This window comes from Hyperolius riggenbachi, chromosome 4 (genome assembly GCF_040937935.1).
Source record: "Hyperolius riggenbachi isolate aHypRig1 chromosome 4, aHypRig1.pri, whole genome shotgun sequence".
Lineage (NCBI taxonomy): Eukaryota > Metazoa > Chordata > Amphibia > Anura > Hyperoliidae > Hyperolius > Hyperolius riggenbachi.
The window spans coordinates 303,867,427-303,883,995 of record NC_090649.1 but is presented as its reverse complement, the minus strand read 5'-3'; the positions used below and the strand labels follow the sequence as shown (position 1 = coordinate 303,883,995).

At 42.1% G+C, this 16,569-nt stretch overlaps 1 protein-coding gene across 1 annotated transcript in view; it reads right to left on the bottom strand.

Moving 5' to 3' along the window:
- The window catches only part of EYA4 (EYA transcriptional coactivator and phosphatase 4), a 481,052-nt gene extending 464,699 nt beyond the window's left edge, over positions 1-16,353 (bottom strand). Inside the window, exon 1 of the mRNA XM_068231595.1 lies at positions 15,785-16,353. The gene's annotated coding sequence lies outside the window, so the exon portion shown is untranslated. The remainder of the gene's footprint in view (positions 1-15,784) is intronic.
- Positions 16,354-16,569: the final 216 nt, after the last annotated feature.

Below are 16,569 nucleotides of genomic sequence, written 5' to 3'. Positions count from 1 at the left end.
ATTCAGAATACATTTGGCAGTACTTCTTAACCTACTTTTTGCTACTTTTCAATTGTAGAGTGCTGAAAAGGTATTTTAACCATTTATGCCACACGGACGTAAGGTTCACATCCGCAGCAGCAGCACCTACAGCCGCAGGGACGCATGTCCCTGCAGTTTGGGGGGCTGTGCAAGCATTCGTGCGCGCAGAAGCCCGCGATCGCGATGTTGCCAGCAACAAGGGGGGGATTGGATGCAAGAATAAACACTGTTTTTGTAGTATTCTTAAATAGAGCCGCCATGCTTGCTTCCTTCCTTCCTTCCGCCGCCGATTTCTGTCGATCATTAGATTTATGAATACTGTTTCACATCTATCCCCTCTGCATCCAATGTGTCCTCCCAGTCCCCTTCTGTGCCTCTCCATCCCCCTCTATGCCTATTTGTCCCCCTCAGTGCCATTGTTCCCCCTCTGTGCCTCCCTGTCCCTTTCTGTTCATCTCTGTCTTCTGCTGTGCCACTCTGTCCCCCTCTGCACCTCTTAATACCCCTCTGTGGCTCTGCCCTCCCCCCCTCTATGCCTCTTCCTGTCTTCCTCCGTGCCTCTGTCCCCTCTGTGCCTCTTCCCCCTCTGTGCCTCTTGGTCCCCTCAGTGTCCCTTAGTCCCCTCTTGTTTCTATACTTTCCCCTCAGTTTTAACTAATGCAACCTGATTGGCTGAAGCCTCTTTCCCTCCGGTTTTTCCCTCCCACACCTCTTTTCCTCTCTGATTGGCCAATATTTCTCATGCTGAGACAATGCACTTTCTATTGCAGAGCTGGGTGGGAGTGCCTGAAGATTGGGAGGAGGGCAGGCAATGCATACACAATCAGGCAGTAAGTGAGGAAATGACATCAGGATTGGCTTCAAGATAGACACAGTTAAAATGGAGAATCCTAAGAATGATTTTCTCTTTTTTACTATAAAAAAAATCACTAAAATCAAAATGTGGACAATGCAATACATATGTTATGTAAGTAGAGCAAGTATTTATCTACTTATATATGTGTGTGTGTGTGTGGGGGGGGGGGGAGGGGGGGGGGGTCTGAGACAGTATGGCTGACAGCTCCTCTTTAAGCAAATCTATTGGAACTAAGGGACATTTTAACTGTAGTTCCAATTTAAAAACAGGCATCTCTTGCACATATTTACAAATATAGCCTCAGCTCTACAACAATACTCCCCAGACTTTGCTCAGTTTTGAGCAACAATCAATATCTTCACTGTGTCTTAGTGCCACCTGCAGTATTACAAATGTGTAATGTTTCACACATCAAGACAGCCAGCATGCATTCAGGACAACCCCTTTTAAAATAAGAAATTCAACCCACACAAACCAAAGCCACACCGGTCTGCATGCTCCCTATGATATCTGAAACTTGTAAGTGGCAAATAAATTAGCATAGTCTCCTACAAGGCTGTTTTAGTTTCCAGGGTGTTCCACAAGGCAGTTTAAAAATACAGCCCTGATTGTGCAGTGCCTCCAGTGTCCCGGTTAAAGAGAAAGTGAGTCCCACTTGTGATGCTATTTGGGTAACACTGAAGGGCTTAGGTAACAAGAAAAGAGATATAACAAAACATATAAAAAAGGCATCTAATTCAGGTATTGCTATGTATGTTCTAGTGTAGATAACACCATTTTAAAGTAGGTACCATGAGTAACATAAATATGTAGCTATGGGAAACAGATATACTTGTTTTAATCATAACAAAATACACATAATTTTGCAGAACTGATACACTGTGCTAGAGGTGAGGGAAGGGACTGTCATAACCTGACCTGGGAAATACAATGGGATGCAAAAGTTTGGGCAAATTTGTTAATCGTCATGATTTTCCTGTATAAATCATTGATTGTTACAGTAAAAAATGTCAGTTAAATATATCATATAGGAGACACACACAGTGCTATTTGAGAAGTGAAATGAAGTTTATTGGATTTACAGAAAGTGTGCAATAATGGTTTAAACAAAATTAGGCAGGTGCATAAATTTGGGCAACACAAAAAAGAAATGAAATCAATATTTAGTAGATCCTCCTTTTGCAGAAATTACAGCCTCTAAACACTTCCTGGAGGTTCCAATGAGAGTCTGGATTCTGGTTGAAGGTATTTTGGACCATTCCTCTTTACAAAACATCTGTAGTTCATTCAGGTGTGATGGCTTCCGAGCATGGACAGCTCTCTTTATCTCAGACCACAGATTTCCAATTATATTCAGGTCTGAGGACTGAGATGGCCATTCCAGAATGTTGTACTTCTTCCTCTGCATGAATGCCTTATTGGATTTTAAGCAGTGTTTAGGGTCATTGTCTTGTTGTAAGATCCAGCCATGCTGCAGATTCAGCTTTGTCAATGATTCCTGGACAATGGTCTCCAAAATCTGCTGATACTGAGTGGAATTCATGCGTCCCTCAACTTTGACAAGATTCCCAGTCCCTGCACTGGTCACACAGCCCCACAGCATGATGGAGCCACCACCATATTTTACCCTAGGTAGCAGGTATTTTTCTTGGAATGCTGTGTTGTTTTTCCTCCATGCATAACGCCCCTTGTTATGCCCAAATAACTCAATTTTAGTTTCATCAGTCCACAACACCTTATTTCAAAATGAAGCTGGCTTGTCCAAATGTGCTTTAGCATACCTCAAGTGGCTCTGTTTGTGCTGCGGGCGGAGAAAAGGCTTCCTCTGCATCACTCTCGCATACAGCACCTCATTGTGTAAAGTGGGTTGAATGGTTGAACGATGCATAATGACTCCATCTGCAGCAAATGATGTTGTAGGTCTTTGGTGCTGGTCTGTGAGTTGACTTTGACTGTTCTCACCATTCGTCACTTCTGTCTATCCAAGATTTTTTTTGGTCTGTCACTTTGAGCCTTAACTTGAACTGAGCCTGTGATCTTCCATTTCCTCAATATGTTCCTAACTGTGGAAACAGACAGCTTAAACCTCTGAGACTTTCTGTATCCTTCCCCTAAACCATCATAGTGAACAATCTTTGTCTTCAGGTCATTTGAGAGTTGTTTTGAGACCCCCATGTTGCTACTCTTCAGAGAAACTTAAAAGAGGAGGGAAACTTACAATTGACCCCCTTAAATACTCTTTCTCATAATTTGATTCAACCTGTGTATGTAGGTCAGGTGTCACTGAGCTTGCCAAGCCAATTTGAGTTCCAATAATTAGTTCTAAAGGTTTTGAAATCAATAAAATGACAACAGTGCCCATATTTATGCACCTGCCTAATTTTATTCAAACAATTATTGTGCACTTTCTGTAAATCCAATAAACTTAATTTCACTTCTCAAATATCACTGTGTGTGTCTCCTATATGATATATTTAGCTGACATTTTTTTTAACTGACAAGTACCCATGGCCAGATCTATCTGGCCAAATCTGCAAGTGTTGTTGGTGCCATCGTAAACAAACAATCACTGAAAAACCTGCCAAGATCAATTAGGATCGGAACAATGCTCCACAATATAATCCAGCATGCAGTCTTTCAAAATTGAATGAAAACATAATTTTACTAATTTTTGTTAAATGATGTTGCACGATTAACCACTTCCCGACCGCCTAACGCACAGGGGCGGCCGGGAAGTGGAGCCCTGAAGGACCGGCTCACCCACAGAGGCGGCGGTCCTTCTAAGGGCATGGGCGGAGTGATCGCGTCATCCGTGACGCAATCCTCCGCCGGCTACTGTCACCGCTCGCCCGCCGCAACATCCCGCCGGCTATACGGAAGCACCGGCGGGATGTTAACCCCGCGATCGCCGCATACAAAGTGTATAATACACTTTGTAATGTTTACAAAGTGTATTATACAGGCTGCCTCCTGCCCTGGTGGTCCCAGTGTCCGAGGGACCACCAGGGCAGGCTGCAGCCACCCTAGTCTGCACCCAAGCACACTGATTTCTCCCCCCCCTGCCCCAGATCGCCCACAGCACCCATCAGACCCCCCTCTGCCCACCCCCCAGACCCCTGTTTGCACCCAATTACCCCCCTAATCACCCATCAATCACTCCCTGTCACTATCTGTCAACGCTATTTTTTTTATCCCCCCCCCCTGCTCCCTGCCCCCTCCTGATCACCCCCCACCCCTCAGATTCTCCCCAGACCCCCCCCCAGACCACCACCCCCTGTTTACTGTATGCATCTATCCCCCTGATCACCTGTCAATCACCTGTCAATCACCTGTCAATCACCTGTCAATCACCCGTCAATCACCCGTCAATCACCCCCTGTCACTGCCACCCATCAATCAGCCCCTAACCTGCCCCTTGCGGGCAATCTGATCACCCCCCCCACACCAATAGATCGCCCGCAGATCCGACATCAGATCACCTCCCAAATCCATTGTTTACATCTATTCTCTCCTCTAAACACCCACTAATTACCCATCAATCACCCATCAATCACCCCCTATCACCACCTGTCACTTTTACCTATCAGATCAGACCCTAATCTGCCCCTTGCGGGCACCCAATCACCCGCCCACACGCTCAGATTGCCCTCTGACCCCCCCCTTATCAATTCACCAGTGCATTAATTACATCTGTTCTTCCCTGTAATAACCCACTGATCACCTGTCAATCACCTGCCAATCACCTATCACCCATCAATCACCCCCTGTCACCCCGTGTCACTGCCACCCATCAATCAGCCCCTAACCTGCCCCTTGCGGGCAATCTGATCACCCACCCACACCATTAGATTGCCCGCAAACCCGCCGTCAGATTACCTCCCAAATGTATCGTTTACATCTGTTATCTTCTCTAAACACCCACTAATTACCCATCAATCACCCATCAATCACCCCCTATCACCACCTGTCACTGTTACCTATCAGATCAGACCCTAATCTGCCCCTTGCGGGCACCCAATCACCCACCCACACGCTCAGATTGCCCTCAGACCCCCCCCTTATCAATTCGCCAGTGCATTAATTACATCTGTCCTTCCCTGTAATAACCCACTGATCACCTGTCAATCACCTGCCAATCACCTATCACCCATCAATCACCCCCAGTCACTGCCACCCAACAATCAGCCCCTAACCTGCCCCTTGCGGGCAATCTGATCACCCACCCACACCAATAGATCGCCCGCAGATCCGACATCAGATCACCACCCAAGCGCAGCGTTTACATCTATTCTCTCCTCTAAACACCCACTAATTACCCATCAATCACCCATCAATCACCCCCTATCACCACCTGTCACTGTTACCTATCAGATCAGACCCTAATCTGCCCCTTGCGGGCACCCAATAACCCGCCTACACGCTCAGATTGCCCTCAGACCCCCCCTTATCAATTCGCCAGTGCAATATTTACATCTGTCCTTCCCTGTAATAACCCACTGATCACCTGTCAATCACCTGCCAATCACCTATCACCCATCAATCACCCCCTGTCACTGCCACCCAACAATCAGCCCCTAACCTGCCCCTTGCGGGCAATCTGATCACCCACCCACACCAGTAGATCGCCCGCAGATCCGACATCAGATCACCACCCAAGCGCAGCGTTTACATCTATTCTCTCCTCTAAACACCCACTAATTACCCATCAATCACCCATCAATCACCCCCTATCACCACCTGTCACTGTTACCCATCAGATCAGACCCTAATCTGCCCCTTGCGGGCACCCAATCGCCCGCCTACACGCTCAGATTGCCCTCAGACCCCCCCTTATCAATTCGCCAGTGCAATATTTACATCTGTTCTTCCCTGTAATAACCCACTGATTACCTGTCAATCACCTATCAATCACCCATCAATCACCCCCTGTCACTGCCACCCATCAATCACCCCCTGTCACTGCCACCCATCAATCACCCGCTGTCACTGCCACCCATCAATCAGCCCCTAACCTGCCCCTTGCGGGCAAACTGATCACCCACCCACACCAATAGATCGCCCGCAGATCCGACATCAGATCACCACCCAAGCGCAGTGTTTCCATCTATTCTCTACCCTAAACACCCACTAATTACCCATCGATCACCCCCTGTCACTGCTACCTATCAGATTAGACCCCTATCTGCCCCTAGGGCACTCAATCACCCGCCCACACCCTCAGAATGCCCTCAGACCCCAGCCCTGATCACCTCGCCAGTGCATTGCTTGCATCTATTCCCCCCTCTAATCACACCTTGAGACACCCATCAATCACCTCCTGTCACCCCCTAGCACACCTACCCATCAGATCAGGCCCCAATTTGCCCCGTGTGGGCTCCTGATCACTCGGCCAAACCCTCAGATCCCCCTCAGACCCCCTTCCGATCACCTCCCCAGTGCATTGATTGCATCTATTTTCCCCTCTAACCACCCCCTGAGACACCCATCAATCACCTCCTGTCACCCCCCTAGCACTCCTATCCATCAGATCAGGCCCAATACAACCTGTCATCTAAAAGGCCACCCTGCTTATGACCGGTTCCACAAAATTCGCCCCCTCATAGACCACCTGTCATCAAAATTTGCAGATGCTTATACCCCTGAACAGTCATTTTGAGACATTTGGTTTCCAGACTACTCACGGTTTTGGGCCTGTAAAATGCCAGGGCGGTATAGGAACCCCACAAGTGACCCCATTTTAGAAAAAAAGACACCCCAAGGTATTCTGTTAGGTGTATGACGAGTTCATAGAAGATTTTATTTTTTGTCAAAAGTTAGCGGAAATTAATTTTTATTGTTTTTTTTTCACAAAGTGTCATTTTTCACTAACTTGTGACAAAAAATAAAATCTTCTATGAACTCGCCATACACCTAACGGAATACCTTGGGGTGTCTTCTTTCTAAAATGGGGTCACTTGTGGGGTTCCTATACTGCCCTGGCATTTTAGGGGCCCTAAACCGCGAGGAGTAGTCTAGAAAACAAATGCTTCAAAATGACCTGTGAATAGGACGTTGGGCCCCTTAGCGCACCTAGGCTGCAAAAAAGTGTCACACATGTGGTACCGCCGTACTCAGGAAAAGTAGTATAATGTGTTTTGGGGTGTATTTTTACACATACCCATGCTGGGTGGGAGAAATTTCTATGTAAATGGACAATTGTGTGAAAAAAAATCAAACAATTGTCATTTACAGAGATATTTCTCCCACTTAGCATGGGTATGTGTAAAAATACACCCCAAAACGCATTATACTACTTCTCCTGAGTACGGCGGTACCACATGTGTGGCACTTTTTTACACCCTAAGTACGCTAAAGTCCAATGAGTACCTTCAGGATTTCACAGGTCATTTTGCGACATTTGGTTTCAAGACTACTCCTCACGGTTTAGGGCCCCTAAAATGCCAGGGCAGTATAGGAACCCCACAAATGACCCCATTCTAGAAAGAAGACACCCAAAGGTATTCCGTACGGAGTATGGTGAGTTCATAGAAGATTTTATTTTTTGTCACAAGTTAGCGGAAAATGACACTTTGTGAAAAAAACTATTAAAATCAATTTCCGCTAACTTGTGACAAAAAAATAAAAACTTCTATGAACTCACCATACTCCTAACGGAATACCTTGGGGTGTCTTCTTTCTAAAATGGGGTCATTAGTGGGGTTCCTATACTGCCCTGGCATTTTAGGGGCCCTAAACCGTGAGGAGTAGTCTTGAAACAAAAATGACCTGTGAAATCCTAAAGGTACTCATTGGACTTTGGGCCCCTTAGTGCAGTTAGGGTGCAAAAAAGTGCCACACATGTGGTATCGCCGTACTCGGGAGAAGTAGTATAATGTGTTTTGGGGTGTATTTTTACACATACCCATGCTGGGTGGGAGAAATACCTCTGTAAATGACAATCTTTTGATTTTTTTACACACAATTGTCCATTTACAGAGGTATTTCTCCCACCCAGCATGGGTATGTGTAAAAATACACCCCAAAACACATTGTACTACTTCTCCCGAGTATGGCGATACCACATGTGTGGCACTTTTTTGCACCCTAACTGCACTAAGGGGCCCAAAGTCCAATGAGTACCTTTAGGATTTCACAGGTCATTTTTGTTTCAAGACTACTCCTCACGGTTTAGGGCCCCTAAAATGCCAGGGCAGTATAGGAACCCCACTAATGACCCCATTTTAGAAAGAAGACACCCCAAGGTATTCCGTTAGGAGTATGGTGAGTTCATAGAAGATTTTATTTTTTGTCAAAAGTTAGCGAAAATTGATTTTAATTGTGTTTTTTCACAAAGTGTCATTTTCCGCTAACTTTTGACAAAAAATAAAATCTTCTATGAACTCACCATACTCCTAACGGAATACCTTGGGGTGTCTTCTTTCTAAAATGGGGTCATTTGTGGGGTTCCTATACTGCCCTGGCATTTTAGGGGCCCTAAACAGTGAGGAGTAGTCTTGAAACGAAATTTCTCAAAATGACCTGTGAAATCCTAAAGGTACTCATTGGACTTTGGGCCCTTTAGCGCAGTTAGGGTGCAAAAAAGTGCCACACATGTGGTAACGCCGTACTCAGGAGAAGTAGTATAATGTGTTTTGTGGTGTATTTTTATACATACCCATGCTGAGTGGGAGAAAGATCTCTGTAAATGGACAATTGTGTGTAAACAAAATTAACAAATTGTCATTTACAGAGATATTTCTCCCACCCAGCATGGGTATGTGTAAAAATATACCCCAAAACACATTATACTACTTCTCCTGAGTACGGCAATACCACATGTGTGGCACTTTTTTGCAGCCTAACTGCGCTAAGGGGTCCAAAGTCCAATGAGCACCTTTAGGCTTTACAGGGGTGCTTACAATTTAGCACCCCCCAAAATGTCAGGACAGTAAACACACCCCACAAATGACCCCATTTTGGAAAGTAGACCCTTCAAGGTATTCAGAGAGGGGCATGGTGAGTCCGTGGCAGATTTCATTTTTTTTTTGTCGCAAGTTAGAAGAAATGGAAACTTTTTTTTTTTTCTCACAAAGTGTCATTTTCCGCTTACTTGTGACAAAAAATAATATCTTCTATGAACTCACTATGCCTCTCAGTGAATACTTTGGGATGTCTTCTTTCCAAAATGGGGTCATTTGGGGGGTATTTATACTATCCTGGAATTCTAGCCCCTCATGAAACATGACAGGGGGTCAGAAAAGTCAGAGATGCTTGAAAATGGGAAAATTCACTTTTTGCACCATAGTTTGTAAACGCTATAACTTTTACCCAAACCAATAAATATACACTGAATGGGTTTTTTTAAATCAAAAACATGTTTGTCCACATTTTTCGCGCTGCATGTATACAGAAATTTTACTTTATTTGAAAAATGTCAGCACAGAAAGTTAAAAAAATCATTTTTTTGCCAAAATTCATGTCTTTTTTGATGAATATAATAAAAAGTAAAAATCGCAGGAGCAATCAAATAGCACCAAAAGAAAGCTTTATTAGTGACAAGAAAAGGAGCCAAAATTCATTTAGGTGGTAGGTTGTATGAGCGAGCAATAAACCGTGAAAGCTGCAGTGGTCTGAATGGAAAAAAAGTGGCCGGTCCTTAAGGGGTAGAAAGCCCTAGGTCCTCAAGTGGTTAAAACGTTCATAGTGAAAAATTGTTCTAAAAAACGGCATCATGGGTACAGGCCTTTACACAGACAATAGAATAGTCGTGTTCTGTCTGGAGTAAATTATGCATCTGTTCAGCCACAGCTTGTTTAAAATGCATGCTAATTCATTTACCCACTAAAGGAGTTTAGAAGGTTACTTGTGGTGCTGCAGTGCGACTTTATGAAGAAATCTTAACACAGAAAGTCACACTTCAATAGTAAGGCCCTGTTCACACTTGCATTTTGGCAAGTAAACGGACCGGATCCTGATCGGATCCTGACCTGATCCTGACCTGATCCTGATCAAAACCGTACGGTTCCGATCCGGATCCGGTCCGTTTGTACCAGGCATGCATCAGGCTGCCATCCGGATCCGTGGGCAAAAAATAGTTACATTTTAATAAAAAAATGTTGGGTTCAGCAGAAGGTGCATCTGGTGCACCTGTAGAATCAGGTTCCTCCGCTGCAGGCCTCACCTCCACCTCCGACATTCTGCCAAACAGCTCCAGCACGTCTGTCACTGCTGCTCCACTCCAGACATGCTTGGCCCATGTGTCCCCATCCGAAATGGCCGCTTGGATATGCATAGGAAGTGGGGTAGAACGTCAGGTTTTTGTAGGCAGTGTGTTCTGTGCCTTCCGTTCCACATTGGTTTCTGTGTTCCTGATGGTGCTGTCAGGCTCAGGTCAGGCTCCGGTCAGGATGCGTGGGCCGGAGATCCGGACCCAAAGAATAGCGCATGTTGGAAAAGAGTCCGGAGTCCGGATCTGGTCCGGCTCCGTACTGTACGGAACGGACACGTATGAACGTCCGCATAGACTTTACATTGCTATGCAGAACGTACGTTCCGTTTGTACAGTATGCGGTCCGGATCAGATCCGGAAAATCCGGATAGCGAACGCTAATGTGAACCGGGCCTAAGTCTTTGCAAATGTGTGCAGTGCGATGCGTTACAAAGGACAACAATATCCCAACACAGTGCTTGCGGTGCACTACCACATAGCGTGTGCATTGACAGTGGCAGTGAAACATACATTTCATTGACTGTATGCTGTACTGCATGCACCACAAAGCTCACATACCATGCGGAGTAACTTTTCCATTTCACTGCATTCCTATTTTTACAGGGAACACAACACATCTCCCAATGTGAACCTAGCCTTAGGCCCTGTTCACAGTGATTAGTTGCATTGTAGAATAATTCTGCATGTCAACTCACTGCCCATACAATGCTATGGGCCTGTTTACAGTACTGCATTGTAACTGATCACATTATTATTGCTGCATGCAGGCTTTGTAGTAAAGTCTATACCCAGTCTCCATTGCAGTTCACACTCATTATAACGCGTGCCTTATGCAACTGACCACTGTGAATCCAGCCTCAAAGATATTTAAAATGAATAGCAATCACTGAATTTGGGCTATATATTCAGTCAATTCTTGAACTTTTCTTACAAAGTTAATCTTAATTTCTCAACTTTACATAAAGCACAATGGGCATTACATATATCATTTATAAAGTTAGTATACGGTAATATCAGAATAAATGTATTACTTTTCTAATAATTTCCTGCCGACCAGAATATCCTTGATATACCCAATGACAGTGCCTGAAATATCAATGACAGTGAATGTTTGATTTTTTTTTTTTCCTGAGCCCAACTGGTTGTTTGAAATGAATGCATATTTGCTAATCTAGCACAAAAAAACTGCTTGCTAACTCTCCTCCATAGCAACCATACGAACAATAAACACTTAATTTAAGAATAACCTTAAGACAGCACAATTTCTGACCCAGAAAAACAAGCCTGTGTTCTATTCAAACACTGCTAGCGTTATACAAGTTCAGCATCTACGCCTTTATTTTTCTTTTGCATTATTTATGAAATAAAAATAAATCCTTTCTGAATGGACCCCTTTGCTTCTAAGATGCTAATTATCATTAGATAGTCCATATTCTGAAAAGTAGATGCCAATCAAAATACACAGCTGTCCGCCAATAGCATCAGAGTATGTTCACCTACATTAATAATGTTTATTTTTCATAAGCCCTTTTCCTTTGCACTTCAACAGTAGTAAAATATTCAACTTCATCTGCGAAAAGCATGCCCTGAAATCTCTAGGGCAACAGGACCATGCCAATGCTGAAAGGTTTCAAATATCAAACTATGCTATGCTGTCAGGGGCTCTGCGATCAATTAGCACATTTCAATGACATGAAAGGTTACAGTCAGACTCGTTTATATCACATCCCTTGTGACAAAATGTGGTTTCGAAACTGCACTGAGCCCCTGAAACCCGGCAGGCTTGCATATAATTGTCTCTAACAAACTTGCAAACTCTCAACATTCTTTCAGTTTATTTTACACTTTTTTTTAGGGGTTTAGAAAGCATAACATTTAACGTGTACCACCCTCCACGATCTGTTCCCTAAAGCCACCTTTTATGAGAGAGAGAATCATCATTCAGGCTAAGAATACTGAGCCCGTTCTCAGGCTGTTCCTAAAGCCTAAAGCTGCAGATAGGGCATTCTATTTCATGAAAAACCTTGAAAAGTGAATACCAATAGTCCAATAGTATTATATCACTGTTATTGTCATGAATGACCCCCAATCTGGGTGAGACAGAAGGTTCTCTATAGGTAATTTATAAAGTAGGAGCTTAGATGATAAACTAAAAGTAGACAACTAAAAGGTGCAAAACATTTGCAAACCTGCCTGTGAAGTTAGCAGTCAGATTAATGGTGGCCACTAATGATCCAATGTTTTTCATCCAATCTTACCATTTCTATGTAATATAAGGGAACTGCCTATGTTATCCATTCAATATATTCATTCAATTCACCCTTATACTACATAGATTTAATAAAATTGGATAAAAAAGATTGGATCATTAGTGGCCACCTTAAGAGTAACATAAATAAGAAAAAAAACTATCTGTAGCCTGATTGGCTGTTTGAAGTAAACCTACATTCACTGGTCTGGTCTATCTAGCTAGGCACCCTCCAGCTGTAATATATATGCATCATTCCAAGAGGGTATTTCACCAAGTGCTACTATTCCTCATGCTTCTCCATAGATGTAAATAGATATATCTTCACATGTACCTTAGATGTTTGGAGCAAAAAGTGATATGTTAATCCTGTGTTTAAAAAAAAAGAAAAGGGAAAAAAAAGCTTCTCTATAAAATTACTAAACAGGTCACAAGAGAATCACACTTTTCCAAGTATATTTATTATGGACAATTTCCATACCACCGTCCTGAAAGAAGACTTTAAAATGAGTAGCAAAGCTGGAAAAAAAGAAGATCTTTTTTGTATCATGTTTTATCTCCCCATGAGGGAGGCTCACATAATACAATTATAGAAGCTCACATATTCTGCTTCATTGGGAAAACCTCCCTGTTTAGTTCTTCATGTTGCAATGTGAAATATTTACAACCAGACAGTACCTAATTTTAGTTTTTAAGTGCTTTACCAGTTCTATGAAATACGATCAGCAGCTGCAACACAGAGGTATGCTGAATGCATCACAGCTATTCAGGCATCATGCAGAATGAGACAATCTTTGTCTGACGAACAGGCCTTTCCCATCTTCAGTGTGAGCCCTGCACTTCACTGATCTCTGCGCTCCTCAGCTCATGATGTCATCACCTTCAAACTTTACTTTTCACGCACAAAAAGTCATTTTGGATGTACGTCTCGCAAACATAAATTCAGGGATCAATGAATGACTAGCTTTTATACAGAATGGTTATTTTAGCTTGGTAAACAGTAATCTATTGACATTGATATTTGCCAACATAAGTAGCAGACCTAATCTATAATTAAGAAATAACACACAAAACTATACAAGCGACACACTAAAATACAAGAAGCACGCATCATGTCCACAACACAATAAATTGTTCCTAAAACGTACTAATGTCCACATTGTACATATGTTTTCTGTGTCTAGATTTTATGAATCAAATCTTAAATAAATTATCACATTTCAAATAAAAGAAGAAATCACTATTTTAACAACAAAAATATATTCATAATGTATAAAAACTACAAACGTTAATTTCCCACTACTGACCAATAGGTATGTAAAAAATAGGAATTATTCAAAAGTAGAGTTATTGTGTTGTAAAATTCTCTAGAAATGACAGAATGCTAATTATATTTCTGTGCAGTCCTTTTATTTTGTGAATGGAATAGCAACAATCTTATTTTTTAATTATTAAACTAAAAGCTTTAACTATTTTATTTCTTGGCAATATTATTTAAACTGCCTGATGTTAATATAAGTGATACGCTCATTTTAATTGTGTATTTATAGCATAATTCCCAGGAAATAACATACTGCAATTTCCTATTATCCGATCAGTCATCAGTGTGTGCTTCCTATATTACTTCTGGGAGATCATATTTCTTCCTGGGCAACTGTCTTTTACTGCACTCAATAACTTGCTTGTGTTTGGGAATAAAGCATCTGTATATAAAGTTCATGTAGCAAGTCTTGTGATTATTATTATTATAGCACTAAATGTTTACGATTTTAAGAATAAAAATTCAGATTATTTTAATTCAGAAGTTATTAAATAACAGAGTACCAGTAGTACAATTGGGAGACACTTGATTACAAGTGATTATGTTATAGTTGGAGGCATGAGGATGGGAACAAGTAAACGTGTTATATATTGGGGCCAAGGTGTGAAATTCTTACTAAGGCATTTTTTTTCTCGGTATCAGATTTTCCAAAGTGTTGAGAAAGACACCCAGGTCGGCAAACACATGGCCACAAGCCCATTAGGTTGAAAACAGAGAATCCTGTTCCCTTCACACTGATCAAATACAAATACATACACACAGGCTCCACGTGTTACTGTCTAAATACCAAAACATTGAAGCCAGTAGCATTTTGTGGTGATTCTATCAAGGGGAAAAATTACAGTCAACATGCATACAAGTGTTTACATATATGCAAACAGCAGCCCTACCCTATGCTTTGGTTTAACACAAAAACAATTTACCTTAGTGTAGTATGCATATACCATGATGCACATGAGGGTGACACTGCTTAACTAGCTAAACAGGCTGAAAATCAATATTACATAAGATATATATATATATATATATATATATATATATATATATATATATATATATATATATATATATATAAATATATATATATAAATAATTTTAGTATAGTGAACTCTGATATAGTAAACCTTTGGATATATTAAACTAAGTGCTCAGGTCCCAGCAAATGCGTCTGTATAAATAATTCTGATAAAGTAAACTTCTGATATAGTAAACAACTTTTCCTACCTTGGAGTTTACAATAAAAGGATATATATATACATATATATATATATATATATATATATATATATATATATATATACTTTTATATATACAATTGATATAGTGAACAACTTTTCCTACCTTGGAGTTTACAATAAAAGGATATATATATATATATATATATATATATATATATATATATATATATATATATATATATATATATATATATATATATATACTTTTATTGTAAACTCCAAGGTAGGAAAAGTTGTTCACTATATCAATTGTATGCTATATATATGTTTCATGCATGGTGGTGTTTAGTCCATTTAAATCAAAGTGCATTGCCCTGTTGTAATATCGATAGCATTATTTGTCTGTTTAGGCTGCCATTTCAGTTTGCTTCCACAAACGTCCTCCTGAGTGATAACATGGGATAGTAAAAACAAGTATTGTCTATTACATGTTAGCTAACAGTATTACACTAGGAAAAAAAGGATGAAAAAAAAAAAAAAAAACAGTGGAAGTCAAGACAACCATGCACAGTATCAGTTACATAATCTCATAAGGAATATCCTCTGGTATTTTCAGTAATAGAAGTGAAGCTGGTTTATTAAATTAAGGATTGTGGCATAATATTGAAGCCTGTGGCTCAACAGGAGACTGTTAAGAGAGGGGAGAGCAATGCTGTGATTAGCAAGAGCCCGGGAGGCAGTGATGACCCCAAACAAACAGGACACCTCCCCCTAAAACTGCTCTGTTTTGCTTTGTGACAGAATGAGGCTCCTTCCCACCCTTCTGTCACTGATCTCCCCCACCCCACCACCAACCATAAGTGATCTGATAACAACTACAGTTATTTCAGGGGGGTTCTGTACTGCTGCTGCTGCTGCTGGAGAGAGCCTAGGGTGGGATAGAATAACTCACCTTCTGTTACTGTCTGGCTACCTTATCCTTGCTCCTCCTGACAGGTGGCTTCCTCTTGAAGATCACGTCCCGACTGCTGACAGTCGCTGTCCTGTGCACATCACCTTCAGATCACATAGGCAGTGCTGCCTCAGCTCCCACCAGCACACGTCGATCCGCCCGGCGTGTTTACAAATAGGAGATCACACAACACCAAGTAGCCAAAGAGAGAAACTAAGGAAAGAAAGAGACGAGCGGTTTCCTGCAGTCAGGAATGATCCCACGTGTAAAGTAGCACTTCAGCTGAGAGGTCTCCCTGGTGCTGCTGCTGCTGAAGCCTCTGCAGGGCTCATGTTGATTTCCACAGTGGACAGCAGCAAGTTGTCATTGGTTCTTTCTCGCGTGGGGACTCAGTGAGGTCACTGTATTGAAGCCGAGTAGTTCCTTCTGGTCAGCTACACTCTCTTCAGTGTTTTTTTCCCACACGGTGTCTCAGCACTGCAAGTCTGCAAGTTCTAAGGAATTTTCTCGCCCTTCTTCCCCCTTTCGCCCTCTCTGTGCTGCTAAGTCTCTCACATTACAGGGCTGCGACAGTGCACTGCTCTCAGCCCTGCTCCTTGCACTGTCCTAGATAGTTGTTTGGTATCACATCAGCAGCAGCGTGACCAAAAGCTATGTTTCCCCCACACACATAAAATAACTTCTATTTAAATGGAAAACTTGTTCTTAGGTCTCTTTGCTCGCCACTAGATGCCACCACCTACGCCTTTCATACCTGATATATGTATATATATATATATACACAC